The 12,006-nt window shown below is 31.2% G+C and overlaps 1 long non-coding RNA gene and 1 pseudogene across 1 annotated transcript; both read left to right on the plus strand.

The window, feature by feature from the left end:
• The first annotated feature begins 97 nt into the window (after positions 1-97).
• On the plus strand, positions 98-1,044 carry LOC121172727 (uncharacterized). Its single transcript, XR_005890686.1, has 5 exons — positions 98-223; positions 299-403; positions 507-579; positions 661-756; positions 843-1,044. It is a non-coding gene; the product is annotated as an uncharacterized lncRNA (long non-coding RNA).
• Positions 1,045-1,336: 292 nt separating this feature from the next.
• LOC100785265 (agamous-like MADS-box protein FUL-L) lies at positions 1,337-3,663 on the plus strand (annotated as a pseudogene).
• Positions 3,664-12,006: the final 8,343 nt, after the last annotated feature.

Below are 12,006 nucleotides of genomic sequence, written 5' to 3' on the forward strand. Positions count from 1 at the left end.
CAAATTGTAAATGTAATACATTTGTGGTATAATGATTGTATTGTCTTTCAAATAGGTATTTGGATGAGTGTGCTACAAGCAGAGGTGATGGCTCAGTGTATGGCTTCCTTGAGCCTCAATCAATACACATTGGTAAGGAGGACTGTCAACAATGTCAACTTTATATTGAGACATGGGTGAAGGAATCACAACGATGCTTGTACTTAGGAGCATACTTGCATCAGTAAGTTAAATTTTTTTGTGGCATTTAACAAATGTTATGATTTCTAAACTTGCTAATTATAATTGTCAACTTCAGGTCACATTGGCAACTATTTGTTCTCTGTCCTAGGGAAAACATGGTTGTTTGGTTTTGTTCGTAGCGAAAGAAGCCTGATGTTAACATAAAAGCCGTAATAAATAGGTACGAGTGTAATGTACTTAAAGATAGTCGAGCTGTCATTGTTGTTGAATATGCAGCGTAAATGTTTGTTATAAGTAACATCGTATATAATTTCGTTTACTAGTGCAATGAAGACAATAAGTAGTTCTTTGGAAGGCATGTCTCAGCAAGGTCCACCTCGGTGGATTGAACCCAAGGTTAGATGGTCGTTTAGATGAACCCCTATGTAATTTTTAAAGGGTACAAGGTATAATAGTTATTTTCACTAATAAATATAGAGTCATGTTCAAAGTGGAGGGTACGAGTGTGGATACTATGTGATGCATTGGATGTGGTGCATCGTTAGTGGTCGTTTGAAGGATGACTGGAACAGGGTATATATACAAAGTCTAATTTCAATTTTCACGTTAGTTGATATTTGTTTAATTATTAATAATGTCTTCCGTTGTTAATTTTGTAGTGGTTCTCGGATGGATCAGCATTAGACGTGGAGGCCATGACAATAATTCGAAAGAATTGGACAACTTACTTTTTAGCTACTAGAAATAACATATGCTAAATATGATGTACATTATTATGAATGACTACATTTTCCTTTAATGACACCCTTTAGTGGTATATTTTAATGAATTGTTTCATGTCACATTAATGTTTTTTAAAAACCTACGTAATGGTTTAGTAAGGAGTTTATGTATTCTGAAATTGTTTTGGTTTGTTGTAGTCTCGTATTAGAAAATATATATTTTGATAGGATGAGTGCAATTTTCTTAGAAATTGTTCTCCTACTATGTATGTACTGCACAGTTGCACCTTCCATCAACTTAACAACACGTAGTTACTTGTGATAGCACTTGTATTATTTTTCTTCCCATTACCGTAAGGCCTGAAGTGGTAAGTAGATAATGCCCTGCGTGTAGCACATAATTTCTACTTTGGGTATAGCCTTGCAAGCGAATGTTGTTGTTTGACCGTCTAGCACAGGAAAAACAATGGTTGCAAAGGCTATGGCAACTGAAGCCGGAGAAAAAGCAATATCCCAATAGGTATGTTAACAAATTATTTTAACTCTTTGGAATGTTTGCAGTCAGCTGAGTTGACTTCCATGTCAATGTAATCATGTTCTGCAGGGTCACATGCAAAGAGTGTAGTAGCCATTTCAGCCTCTGAGGTACACAACATAGACTTTATACTCTTTATAATAACTAATTTTATTTCAATCTTTTTCATTCAATGAAATGAATGAGATAGAATTTGATTTGATTTAGCAGTGCTAAGGAAGCGCATGAAGTAAAAATAGTGTGTACATATCACTTCTCTCAAAGCCCAGATCTATTTACTAAATAGAGATTTCATAAACTGTTGGGTCAGACACTTGACAAGCCTAGTAACGTTACGTGATTATATGCTTCAAAATTAACAATATACTGGAAAAGAATGATGTAGTTTATATAATCTTCAATATAGGAATTTCTTGGGAAATGATCTGGATCCCTTGAGTTTGAAATACCTTTAGAGTTTGGAGCAACAGTTTGACACAGCTCTGAAGCGCATCCGAACAAGAAAGGTGAAGTGTGCTAGCTTCTTCATTAGTTTACAAGAAATAATTAAGAAGATTGAAACAACAGAAGAGAATAAATTTAATCTTAAAATTAAAGAATTAACCCAAAAACATATGATCACTCTTGTTTTTTTTCTTCCAATTTTGAACTGACTGATCAATTTGATTTTTGCATAATCAAGTTATGAATGAATCCATCTCAGACCTGCATAAAAAGGTAAGATGTCTGTGTTGGTTAAGGCCTTAAGGGTGATATATTGAATATTGGCTAGACTGCATGGCTTGTAAAATGATATGTTCTTAGGGACATTGAATATATCAAAGAAAAAATCTCTAATAACAGAATGTCTAATGATTTACATGTTTGTAACTGAATTTCATGAGCAGAAACAAGGACATGATAAAGAAAATTCATAAACAATTTACTATAATTTGAATTGTGCCCCAAGAAGGAAGCATATGGCTAGTATGAAGCTACCCGAAGTAATCTTAGATATAATTGTTAGTAGATTTTTTTGAAATTATATTTCTCTTATTAAATGACATTACCGAAAGTAATGTAAATGTTTTTACTTGGTTTCTTCTTTGACTTTATGATTGGTAGATTGTGTTAAATTAATTTTCTGCTTCTGAAGGGAAATTAATTAGTTTTCTACCGACTACTAGAAGGTTTGTACATAAAAACATTTGGGATTTATAAAGATAAGTTTTTGTTGTGCATATGACATGATAGGCAAGGACATTACAAGAGCAAAACAGCAAGCTAGCAAAGGTTGCTAGAAGCCATATATTACTCTTGTAACATTTCAATCTAAAGCTTCTAGACAAAAAGTACAAAGAAAAAGTAATTAATTTTTTCATTACATTTTATGACTAGATGAAGGAGAAAGCGAAAACAGTGACTGAAGGTCCACATACTAGCCCAGAAACTCTAGGCCCAAATTCATCGACCCTTAACTTAACTTCTCCACAGCTACCACCACCACCACAAAGACTGGTTCCTTCTCTAACTCTCTGGTACTTTTCTTGCCTCTCTCTTCTAAGAAGATACTATAGCGAAGGAGCATCTTTCATTGTCAAACCTTATGTTTTATATTCTAGCTACAAGGGTAGGAATACCAAACTAAACAATAAAAACCGTTTAAAACTGCAGTTTATTGGCAGGGGAACTTTTTTTTATTTTTTTTCACAGGCATAATACCTTTGGGCAAATATTAGTATTGCAAGTATGCATGTAAGTTTAAACTTTATACAAGTACCAAGTTAAAATGACAATATAATAAACAAGTTTTATTTTATGATATTTTATGGTCCAAATGTCAATTATAGATTCCTAATTTTCTAATACCTAAATATCTTCCATGTTGTCATAAGCTTCGAAAATGGTTTTTCAGTAACAAATTTAATAAATTATCATGGAAAAAAATGCATACAATATATCATATTAGTTAATTTGATTCATTAAGTATATTTGGTTTCTGATCGTATCCCGAACAAGTTTTTCTTGAAAAAATATTAGCCAAATTGATTTCATTAAGTACATTATTGTTTGAGATGATAAAAGTGTCTAAATGATGCAGTGAGACATTCCAAGGAAGAGCATTGGTGGAAGAAACGGGAAAGGCTCAAACAGTCCCTAGTGGCAATTCTCTCATCCCACCATGGATGCTTCATATCTGACTAGTTAGGCTGGCATGATTCTGCCAAGTATGTGACATGTGATATTATGAGCAAGGCTCAACTTTATATATATATGTTATAACTTAGAATAGCCAATTATATGCCGAGCTTAATAACTACTCAAACTTCTCGCATGAACTGTGCCCTTCACTTTGAAATCAATGGTATTAAGCAGTTATTTGACAAATGGCACGTGATGGATGGTGCTAGTTAAATTGGAAGTCATCAAAGAAAACATTTAGCCCACAAAAAAGACACTACGTGATGTGTACCACCCCTACCAAAAGAGTTTTTCCCTACAAAGCTCACACTTTTTTTCCTCCGGGTTAGGCTTCATTTATTAAACCTAGTTTGGATAAAGATGAATGAAAAAGATTGAAATGAAATGTAACTTTTACCGTATGTTGTTATTATAAAGAGATTGTTTAAAATAGTGTAACAGGAAATGAATGAGATAGAATTTAGCAGTGCTAAGGAAGCGCATGAAGTAAAAAAAAAAAAGTAACAATATATTCACTCTGGATTTGAAACAGGTTAGTTGAATTGTTTTATGTGGGTTTTGGCAGATGAGGGAGCTAGATGTGTTTCATGCTTATTTTTCTCAATAAAATTTTTTTTTGCACACTGGTCCCTGCCATTGTATTGGTTTGAGTTTGTTAGCCTTTATCATTACTTTTGAGTATATATATGTTGTTAATAATGAACTATAGCATCAGCCAATGCTACAAATACTTGATTTGAGTCTAAAACAATGGTATTGTTCCAGGTTATAGTGTTTCGGGTGTACCTTTTAATGAAAGTTTAACATCATACATTCCTAATGTTTGGCCCAATGTCCATAGTTTGTTACTTCTCCCATATCTACCATTGGTTTGTCCTTTTTTGGATGTTTGGACTGCTGCTTAATTTTATGTCTTTTCTCATTCTTTATCTGTGATTATTATTCTACAATGTTGGTTTTATGGTGATATGAATCTAAAATTCCTATGTCACTAATGAAGCTAAGATTCATAGTGGAATTCATGTTTGTGACAAATGTAATTGCAGAAAAAATCAGGTAATGCAGCATTTCAGTGAGTACAAGTTGACAAGATACAATTTGTTGATGAGAGGCTTCAGGATAACTCTTATTAGACAAAGGTGTGATAAATTTTTAGTTTTTCACCATTTCTTTTTTAATGCATTTGATGCTGTAAATTTTGTCCTTGTTGCATTCTCCAATAAATTTGTATTGGCGTATCTGTCTGCAGGATGGTGCCGAGAATGGTTATGGTGCTAAAGCAGCAGAAATTGTCGATCAAGTTAGAGGAAGGTCTGTGATTTCATATGGGTAGTGGAGTAATTCTGCTTTACAATATTTGCACTTTTTAATGTGATGTGGGTAGTGACTTTGGCTTGCAAGTTTAGCCTTTATATGGAAAGGCAATTAATTATTCACACTGGTTGCATTAGTTTAATTTTTTCTTGAATTTTAAATCTATAAATGGACTTTGAACTTGAATTTTCCTTCAACTAAGAGGATTGAAGTGTAGGGAATTGCAGAACTTGAATATGGAATGCTGAGGTTGTTACCTCTGGTAGTTTTGGTTCCTAACCTGCCTTTACCAATTTTTTTACAAACATTCCTTTAAAAGTTTCTCTTGAACATTTTGGAAACACAATTCCAACAGCTAGAGTAAGTTCATGTATATACATACTTATTTCATGTTTCAATTTTCAAACATTGGTATGACACAACTTGTTGATGGAACCTCGTTTTTTATTTATTAAAAAAATAATTCTTTAAAAAAAATACTGGATGCCTGATATTATTTCTTTTTTCACATGATTATCTAGCCTCTATATTATTATATAAAGGTTTAATTGGGTTGAACATTATCTCAGTTGCAAAATGATCCTTTGGTTGGTTTTAGAAAGTGATAGCGGGGCAGGGTAAGCACCTGAAAGTAAAATAATTTCCGTGCACTATTATTGATATGCTAACTGTATTTAATGTAGTATATGCCCTAGGCAGTCCCTCCATACCATTTTGTAATGTGCAGTCATATTCATTATCTGCTTATTCTTGCCATGTGTAAAATTTGCAATTTGTCTTCTGTTGGTATATAACATATTGAGAACTACCCTTGCAGTGCATGACTGCCAATTGGTGGACGATATTCTAGTTGAAAAGCTGTTAATCCATGATGTACCAGTGGATATCATTTGTACTCCAACACAGGTCATTTTCACAAATGCATTTATGCCAAAGCTTCAAATTTGGTTAAACAATGCTATCTAGTACCTATATGACTTCACATTTTCTTATTACCTTTTAATCTGTAAATCATTGAGAAGCCCTTGCAAAGATGTAATTTGTGCACAAGTGTTCAACCTTGTAAGAAATCAAAGTTGCCACATGCTACCATTTTTAAGGTAGATTCAGCCCCTCGTTAGATCTGATGTAGAGATATAAAACAAGCATTTGTATCCATCTATGGCTTCGGGTAACATCTACCCCCCAAATATATTAAAATGAGTTCTTTATTGGGAGAATCTACCTTGTTATGGTGTGATATTTATGATTTCTTATTGGGAGAAAACAAAGTTCAACCTTGATGAATAGTATTTTCTGCTTTATACTTCATGTGATAATATTTTTTTTATTTCTGCAATCAGGCACTGGATACTTTTAATACGGCAGTGGTATCTCCCATATATTATGTTATGTTCACAGCATTTACCATTGTGGCTAGTGTTATTATGTTTAAGGTAAGTTTTGTTACCTAACTAGTATAGTTAGACACTTCATTACTCTAATTTTAAGATTGTATAAATTGTGTTAAAATAATTCGGATTGATTGTATATTGTATAATCTGTGTTTGTTAAGGCAATGCTTAATATCATTTTGTTTTGGTGTTGCATTCAACCCAGAAAACATTTTAACACATAAACTCTACCTATGAATTATGCAATACACACAACTACTCAATTATTTTCAAAATATCAATTATTTTCAAAATCATTTCAACTCGTCGTTCCTTAAGTGATTAAACTCGTTAGGTTCTCGGAGTAGAGCCCATCACAAACTTATCGCGCATTAACTCGTTACCCTTAAAGGGTCTTACAGTTGTGTGATTGCACCATTCATAGCTCATAACTCAATACATACAACATCTTAATACACATATTTCAAAATTCATCACATATTCAATTTATCATTTATACACAATCTCAATCACAATTTCATGATTTCAATGTAACAATTTATCACGTCTCATGAATCATATACACACCACACAGTAGTAATATTTACATGGAACAAAACACATACATATTAAATCAAACTATATTGTTTTCAATTAAAAAAAGTCTCTACAACAATTAAATTGAAGTATAACAAAATTAATTATTAAGCAATAATTTCTATATAACTTTATTTAATTTGTTATTTTTTATTACTTTTATTATTTGTAATATTTTTAATATATATATATATATATATATCAGCTGTACCTAAAATTCAGATTACAAGCCATGAAAACATAATACGATTACCAATACAAAATGTTTACGGTGGTAGATAATAAACTCAAATTAACGTAAGGAATTTTCAAATAGAAAGGGGTTCATGAATTGAAATTCAATATCAATAACAGCAACACATATGCGCGTAAAAAAATAATTTAATAATTTATTTGATTCAATTTAAATATAAGATAAGGAAAGAGAAAACCCCTTTTTCCCTTACTTACTTTCATCAATTCACACTAATTAGAAAAAGTCTCAATTTCTAGGACTTACACTCAATACAAAAACATATTAATTTGACAATAATTTCACATTGGGACATCAATTGATCAATCAAACACAATCAATTCGGGAATAAAAGCAAAAGAACATAATTGAATTTCATAAAACAGTCCAAAATTAATCTTCTAAGAATCCTTACATATGTTCATTCTAATGTCTAAGCGTGAGTAACTCACCTCTTACCTCGATCTAGTCACTCAAGCATTTTCTGCTAGCAATGGTGGCATTTTCGAAACTCGCTGGAGCTCCTCCTCCTGTTACTCTATTAGAATTCTTGAGTGTCAAAGAAAAAGAAACACAGAATGTAGAAAATGATTTATAATTGTAAGACTGATCTAAGGGTTAAAAGCTCTTTTATATAGTGAGGAATCTGATGACTTAATTCTCATTCCTAATTTTTCTAGTTTATTTTATTAATTATAAAAACACTCTTTTATCTATATTAAATAAATAAAAAATAGATAAACAAACATGTCTCTCATTTTCTAAAACTTTCTTTTTATTTTCTAAAAACTCATATTCATTATTTATTTCAAACCTCTATTTTTATTTAAATAAAAACTCTTTTATTTTAATAAAAAACCCTTTTAATAATTTTGTCCGGAAAAACGGGATATTAGAATTAAACATCATATCACTTAGTGGCACAATCCATCAACAGAGATTATAAGTTGTGATGAAAGAAAAATTAAAGATTTTGACCTTTTAAAATTAAACTTTTATCCAAGGAGGACTAAAATTCAAATTTAAACACAATTAACACTTCATAGCATTACAGGTGTGTGTGAATGCCACTTCAATTATTTCCTCCACAGTAACGAACTATAGATTGTCAAATTTCAAAGTAATGAATCAGAAAACTATATGACTTGATAGATCATGTTTTATTGAACAAAACTATTTTTTAGATAAAATAAGTTACTTAATTAAATACTTGTAATTGAGTATTATAATTTATTAAAAGTTTAAGAAACTAAATTATTTAGAACATAATATTGCATACAAGAAAAACTAGTCACTCAGCTACTTTGAATTATTGCTAAAAAGTAAAACTTCTCAAGCATCAAGTGTACTTCTTGATTTTCGTCAATCTTTATTTTGAAATTATTCAAAAATTAAAAATTAAAAATCTAAAGAGCCTTCAATAGTTCTGAAATACATTATTGGCTTCCTATTATCTAGTACTATCCAAGTATGATTTTAAAATATTTTTCTAGAGTAGAGCCTAAAAGATTACCAAAATGTCCCTAATATCATCAAACTAACAAAGATTCTATTTTCAAGAAAAATAGAATTGTGAAAAATCGTAGAACCTTTATTTTATACTTAGAATATAAGATACAATATTAAATATATATATATTTGGGTATTTTCTTTTGTATTTGTCTAGATTTCTTTGAAAAACTTCCAAACTACCCTTATAATTTTATGAAGAGAGAAAAAATCATAATAAGATGAAAGATATTTTTAAGATAAATGTATTTATTTAAGCTTAATAAATTAATGTCATTGATTAAATAATTACTGACTTTTTACTTTTAAAATATATTTATAATAAACATAAAAACCTAAAATGATCAACTTATATTATCTTATACTTTTTGGGATGACCTTGAATGATGAAAAATGCTTTCAATTTCCTAATACATACTCAATGCTTTATCATTTTTTAAGTTTTTTTTTATAATTTCTATCTCCAACTAATATTAGTAAAATTGCATTAAAAAAAAGATAATATTAGTAAAATCACGTGTAGTTGAAGTGATAAATAAAAAAAATATGGAATTTGATCAGAAATCCCAAACTGTTAAATGAAAGAAGGTTCCCACGCCATATAAAAACTAAACTATAACTTTGTTTTTTATTTAATGCCATTTCACACACATGCGTGTGCATGTGTGTGAATTGACAAAGCTACAGAGGAGATTTTATGGAATGCGACAGGGGATTCTGACCAAATTCGATAGACCAACTGCTCTACAATTTTGTTTGCCTAAGAATAAAGGTGGCTTAGACGTGAAGCTTTCAACATGAATCTTTTGTCAAAGTGACGCTGGCATTTTTTAAATAATAGCCAAAGCAATCTGGTATGAGGTTTTCTTTTACAGATATGGCAAAAAGATTGACCCTACCTCCTTTGACTTGTCTTGACATAGAAATTCATACTCATGGAACGGGACATTTGGCAACTAGATGTTCAGGATGGTTGGTTTAAAAATTCTCTAAGGCCCCATGTTGGTAACGGTGACTGTTAGTATTTTAGGCGAATAGAAAGATAGTTAGTTGTTGGATGGTGATTGATAGTTGGGTTAGGATGGAGGTGTAGTTAGAAATATTAATTAGAAGTAGTAGATGATTTAGTGGCCGTCTAACTCTTAAGACAATGGAAGGAAGAGTTTACATTGATTTCTCAAAATTCATTATATTGAGGAGTTGTAAGCCTATTTATAGGAAAATAAGGTTGGTGGCATCATACTTCTAGAGATAGATTTTTCTAGACTTTATACAATAGTCTAGAATATTATCATCTATTTAGGTCCTAAATCTTTTTATATTGTTATAAATAATACTCTTATACTTTTCTAGTATATTTAACTTCTAGATAAATCATGAGCTTCTAGGACCTTCTTTTCTATTATAGAAATTTGTATCATATTTTAACACTCTTTCTTGATACAAATTTTGGTAACTCCAAAGATAGGTTCAACTTGATTCTTGGTACTGCCTTCGTAAAAGTGTCTGGAACTTGGTCTTCTCTCTTGTAGTACTCGAGCTTGATTTGCTTAGTTGTCTTTGTAACATCCCAATTTTCATAAACTAGATTAAAAATGATTGTTATTTATAAATAAATAGAATTTTAGAAAAATGATGAGATTTTATAAATAAATAAATAAGGAGATATAATTATTAATTAAAATAATGATTTGAGAGAAAATAAAAAGGGTATTTCATTTATTTGTTTGATAGAAAATAAAATAGAGTTTGTTTTTATAAAATAAATAAATAAATAAATATAGAGTAAATAATAGGCTGAGTACCCTAGATGTAAATAGTTATGTTAAGTCAGGTGCCTTTTTTTGACCTCATTTTCGTTTTTTCCCTTCTCCTCTCAAAACTCTTTCTTTTTCCCGCAACACATCAAACCTGTCTCAGAAAAACAACAATCTCGGACTCGTTCACCGTTGGATCATTGTGAAATTTGAGTACCACTTTCGCAACCCAATTTTGAACATTCTCACCGTTGGGAATTTTAAAATCATATCTGAGTTTAGAGGAAAACCCTTCGCATTGTAGCATTTTAATTTCCCGCAGAAACCCAAAACAATATCGGTAAAACTACGATCCCAGTTTCGTTAACCGTTGGATTTTCATGAAATTTGGATATGTTGTTCGAAATTCAGTTGTGCACACTTTCACCGTTGGGATTTTCGAGATAATATTCTTTGAGGTAGAAAAAGCAATCACATGAAGATAGTACAAGTGGAGGTTTCAATCTCTTCTTCGTCTCTCTGACGATTGAGAATTCTATCGGAGCAGTCGGAGGAATAATTGAAGGAATCTCAGGAAACCGCTAGAGATGTTACTATCGCTGGCTGAAGACACGTGAGTCCGCTCAGAGATAAGGGATGAGTTTATCGCAATTGGGGTTAGAAAGAACATGTGTAGGGATCCTTCGAGAACTAAATTTGGGTTTATTTTGGGATGTTTATTGAATTATAATTTTTCTTTATGATTATGAATACAATATTATTGTGTTCTATGTACCAATTGATGTCATGATGAGAATTGATTGATAAACTTGAGTGCTCTTGATGTCTTTGTGTTAACCCATGATTTTGATTAATTGATTTTGATACAATTGTGAGAAACTATTTCAGAGGTTTTACATTCCATGTTGTGATAAAATCTTTTGTATAAATTGTTATGTTGAGGTTATGAAATGATGATTCAAACTGTGAGTATGCGATAAATTGAACATATGACGGATGATGAAATACATGTGTATTAAGTTGTGAACTATGAACTGTGCAATCACACAATTGTAGAAGGAGATGAATGAAGGGAGAAGGAGAGAAGAGCACGAAATTTTGTGCTCTAAATGAGCTCAGAAATCTGAATTTTAATATTCAAATGATCAAATTTGAAAAAAATGCACACACATGACCTCTATTTATAGTCTTAGTGTCACACAAAATTGGAGGAAAATTTAAATTTCAATTCAAATTTCACTTGAATTTGAAATTGAATTTGTGGAGCCAAAGTTTCACTAATTATGATTTGTGAATTTTAGTTATGGTTCAGCCCACTAATCCAGGATCAATTCCAAGATTCTCCACTAAGTGTGCTTAAGTTTCATGAGGCATGTAAAGCATGAAAAGGACATGCACAAAGTGTGACTATATGATGTGGCAATGGGGTGTACTAAGCAAATGCTCACCTCCCCCTCTAAAATTTAATTGGATTGGGCTTCAACCAATTCAATTAAATTTATTTCCAACGACACACATGAAATATTCACTTAGTGCATGTGAAATTACAAAACTACCCCTAATACAAAAACTAGTCTAGGTGCCCTAAAATACAATGGCTGAA

Source organism: Glycine max, chromosome 3 (genome assembly GCF_000004515.6).
Source record: "Glycine max cultivar Williams 82 chromosome 3, Glycine_max_v4.0, whole genome shotgun sequence".
Classification (NCBI taxonomy): domain Eukaryota; kingdom Viridiplantae; phylum Streptophyta; class Magnoliopsida; order Fabales; family Fabaceae; genus Glycine; species Glycine max.